Raw genomic sequence first — 4818 nt, 5'->3', positions numbered from 1 at the left:
TAGGCGACAGACAATGAACTATGCAATGAGCTAAACGATCGCTTAGATTTTGCTAGACGATCGCGTAGCTTTAGCTAAACGATTGAGCATCGACCTATGCGATAGGTTTCAGCCATCTCCCACTTGCCCAATTGTGTACACAATCGGCATTTCCTTCTTCGTCTGCCTCATTCTAAGTTCAAATAGAGCTCACCCTTTGGATTCTCACACCGAGAATACCAAGGTAACCTTCTTGGTGGTGTCATACTCAACTCGACACCGTCGAGGTTCTATGAAGGCCGTCCATGTTGCTAAGGAGTTCGTGACCAAGGCGATCGTTGAGGACAAGTGCGAAGTGTTTGTGTAGAGTTGCGGTCATGTTGTTCGAGCATTCAAGGTTGCTGTGTTTGAGCAGTCGTGAGCAAGGAGCGTGGAGATGAGTCTATAAATGTTTATAGAGTTTTCTTCTTGTTCATTTGTAGTTGTTCATGCTATAATTCCGATATTGATTACATAACTGTATGTTTTGTGTACGACTGTAATTGTAATGTTTATTCATGATTGTAATTTGGAATGATCTTTATTCCGCTGCTCATAGAAATCTCGAGTTCGATTTCTTCCATTAATTATACTTGAAAGGTTTTAAAATGGAGGGGTTAAAAGGTTTTTATAATGAAAGCGTATGAGGCTTATTAAAAAACTAGTTATTTGAAGAGCAAAGGTGAGGGTTTAAATCTGTTCACCATGTCTTGTTATGGTTATTGCTGGTGCGGTTTGGTTTCCTATGGGTTGCATAGAAGGAGAAGTATGTGCTTTAGGGTCTTTCGTTATGGGCGATTCGTACTGAAATGGGGCGGTCCTGGTGTTTGAGGGTGATTTTACGTTGTCGTAATAGGTTTAAGCCATTTGTCAGGATGCTTATTGGTAATGGGAGGAGATGTTTTGTTTGGTGAATCTCGTGGCTGCCTGTAGGGTCCATTTTCGAGATTTATGGGGACTGCCTGATTAATGATATTGCCAGCTGTCGTGAGGCTAGACTTTCGGATTTTTTATCTGTTGATGGTTGTTGGCTTTGGCCTTAGGTTTCTTGGGAACATCTTGGATTGTGGGGTTTTATTCAGGATGTGGAGTTGAGGGTGAGTGGGGAGGATCATTGGATTTAGGTACTGGGTGGTAATGGTCAACTTACTTTTGTTAGTGCTTGGGAGAGTCTACGTCCGAGACATCCTAGAGTGTCCTATGCTCATCTAGTTTAGTCTAGAGGTAATATTCCGAGACATTCCTTCTATGCTTGGCTCGCGGTGAAGGATAGATTAGGCATTCAAGATTGGTTGAGGAGGTGAAATCGAACGATGGATGCTGCTTGTCTGCTTTGTGTCAATGGGGTGGACTCTTGAATTATTTTTCAATTGTGTGTTTGGGAGTGAGGTTTAGGAGGGTATGTTGTGTCTGGTGGGTTCGTCTCATCGGGTTGTTGGGTGGGATGTGGAGTTAAGTTGGGTGTGTCAGATGGGGTCAAGTAAACGTGTTTAGAGTAAGTTATTTCAAGCCTTCTGATGTGCGTCAATTTATTACAATTGACAGGAGAGGAATCGTCGGTTGCATGGCGGGCGTTCGAGATTGGCGTCTTCTTTGTTACAGCTTATTGTCTCTATGGTCCGTGCACATGCTATCTCTTGGTGGATCGATCTTCATGGCTTCCTCTAGCTTGTTTGTTGTTCGTTGTCTTTTGCTTCCTCTTGATTTCTATGGTTCTTGGGTTATCCCCAATTTGGGGTTTTTTATTATGTTTACTTTTTGCTTGTGTTTGGTTTGTCTGTCTCTCTGTTTATGGGTTGTGCTGGTCTGGATTGGTTGTTTTGAGTCTTTCAGCTGTGTGTTGTTTATGTAGGTACTTTGTTTGCTATGTTGCCTTGATCCCAGACTGTTGGATCTCTCTTATTGTTGTATAATAATATTGCCTATTCAAAAAAGAAGTGAGGGTTTAAAAAAAATACGTGAAGAGCAATGAGGGAAATTAAGGACAAAAGGGCAAAAAGGAAATTTTGAAAAGAAGTAGAGCAAAATGGGAAGTCAAAGATTCTCCCCAGTTTGCCTTTTTTAATATGGTATAGATAGTGCAAACATAATATTTTTACCCAAACTAATTGCAGATATAACATTAACCAAAAAATATAACAAATATGACCAAACTTGATTCCAAACCATATAAAAAGGCTAAAAAGACCATCAGCCCATGATCAAACCGGATCCATCTATCAATGATTCACTTTTCCAAAATTTTAAACCAATCAATTGTTTTCAAATGACGATCCCTAGCCCATGATCAACATTAAGGTTTTATTTCTTCCCTTTTTTGGTTAAAAAAATATTTTCTATTTAAAATGAGGTCATTTTAGGAATAAAAATAAAATGGCAACCAGATCTTCACCTTACTAAATCTGCAATTAGTTTTAGAAAATGTTATATAATTGGTTAATTATACTAAAAATAACACCCACTACAAATTTTCATGTATATATATATAATATATATATTATATTAATATATAGTATATAAATATATATATATATATATATTTGTGGCTGATCAGCCCACTTATTACACAAGCAAGAATTTATTTTCTTTAAAACTTGTGTTATGTGAGGCCAAAATGTTGGGTATATGTTTAGCTCAATTGGGATTAATTTTTGGGTTGGCCCATCTTGAAAGCCCTAAGTTTCTTTTATGTGATATGTATATGATATTTGGAGGAGGAGAGTAGAAAAAGAGACAGAAATCCGAAGAGAAAGACAGAAAGTTGTGCAGTTCGATTTTTTAGCAACAATTTCTACAAAGTTGTCGATTTCCAAAGTTTCAATCATTGGATCGTACTAAATTTTGGTCAACTTGTTGAGGACATATAGGGCCTCGTCTTGAATGGTTAGATCATTGTTTTAAGCTTTGGTTTGTCTGCAATCATTATTGTACATAATTTGTAAAACTTAATGATATTTTTCATTCTTTTATCTCTCGAGCGATGATCACTTATGTATGAAAGTACTGGTGGGTTGTGAATCTTTATATGGCTATTTTGGATTCTTTTTCCCTCAATTTTAGCATAATAAGAGAATTTAATAATGGTGGACTCCTCACAAGTCCATGCTTTTTACTCTTCATATCGAATGGGGTTTTCCATGTATAATTCTTGTGTGATATTTATTTTCAGTCTTAATTTTGTGGTTCATTGCTCTTTATTATTAGTTGATTGCTTGATGATAACTTGGTGATGAATTTGTAGTATTTTGAAGCACTATTGTTTGGCTGATTGTGTTAGAAGTGATCTTAGTGGGTTGTTGATATATTATTTGGGTCCTATCATATATGTTAATGTATACTTAGTCTATATTTGAAGTACTATTATTTGGTTGATTGTCTTAGAAGTCATCCTACTGGGTTGTTGCTATATTATTTGGGTCCTATCATATATGTTATGTTGTGGTTGAGCCATTTTAGAGTCCTATTTTTAGTTCCTTTATACTGTATATATATACCCTATACTTCCTTGTAAAAGATGACTTGGAGAAATACATTATTTACATGGTATCATAGCCCAACTAGGGAATCACCACCTACGTCGGTTTGTGCAACTGACCCAACCTCTGTCTATTTTTTGTTCGTCGGCCTCTGTTCTTCTGTGCCTGACCTAGATCAGTGCCTTCTTTTCTATGCTTTTTTTTTTCGTACATTTCGTGCCTATTTTTCGTTCGTTCGCCGGACTTGTGCCTCCATTTCTATGCCTCACCCAGATTACGTTCGTGCCTCGCCGAAGTCGCATCGACCTATCCGACTCCTACTCATGGATTCGGTGACTCAGATCCGAGCCCCCGAGTTATTTGTCGAAGACCCAGACTCGAATCCTTGCTCAAAGAGCCAAATAAGCCTTATCAGATCCAACCTATCCAAACGTTCGTTCATTCATTCTATGTCTGTTCGAATAGACGACTAAGTCAAAATGAGCCAAATCCAGCCAACTGAGCCGAGAAGACGAGCTGGCTCGATCCCACCTGAGCTGTTGAGTCGATCTGTGTCGCACCGACTAAGACGAGCCACTGAGCCGAGCTGAGCCACCAAGATCCAACTGAGCCAAGCCACAAGCCAAGTCGTTAAGCCGTTTCTGCTTCCCACCAAGCTGCTAAGCTGAGCCACTAAGCCATTTCTGCTCCCAATTGAGCCAAGCCACTATGTCAAGCCACCAAGCCATTGTTTCTCCCAGTCGAGTCGAGCCACCAAGTCATTTCTGCTCCTAGCCAAGTCGTCGAGTCTTCTATTTATGAGTTTTTAGTCTGTTAGATTAGCTCATTATTATCAACTACACAGCAGTCTTGTTAGTCTCAATCATGAGACTGCCAATTCGTTAACGAATATTTGGCCACGCTTTAGCCGATTTGGACACAATTGGATCAAGCTAAAATCAGTGCTGATTATCTCCATCTTATTAAGGTTCTTATGGGGCTTCATCTAGAATATGAATCTACTCGTGCTGCTTTACTACATCGTAGTCCTTTTTCGTCACTGGACACAGTGAATTAGTAAATTTTGTTTGAGGAAAAACGTCTTGGCATCGCTTCTTCCAAGCAATCTGAGGTTGTGCTCGTAAGCACTCCTATGGCCAGTACTTCTAGAACTCTATTATTTAAAAACTGTAAGCTCACTAGGCATAAATTTGTTGACTGCCTAAAAGTTAGTGCAAGTATTGTCACAAATGTGGCCATATTCTAGATAACTGTCCCACACGACCATCTCGACCTCCAGGCCATTCTTCAAAGGCAAGACACTTTAGTAAACCTTGTTCTACCT

The sequence above is a fragment of the Benincasa hispida genome, chromosome 2, assembly GCF_009727055.1.
Source record: "Benincasa hispida cultivar B227 chromosome 2, ASM972705v1, whole genome shotgun sequence".
In the NCBI taxonomy this organism is placed as follows: domain Eukaryota; kingdom Viridiplantae; phylum Streptophyta; class Magnoliopsida; order Cucurbitales; family Cucurbitaceae; genus Benincasa; species Benincasa hispida.
This window is presented reverse-complemented; position numbering follows the sequence as displayed.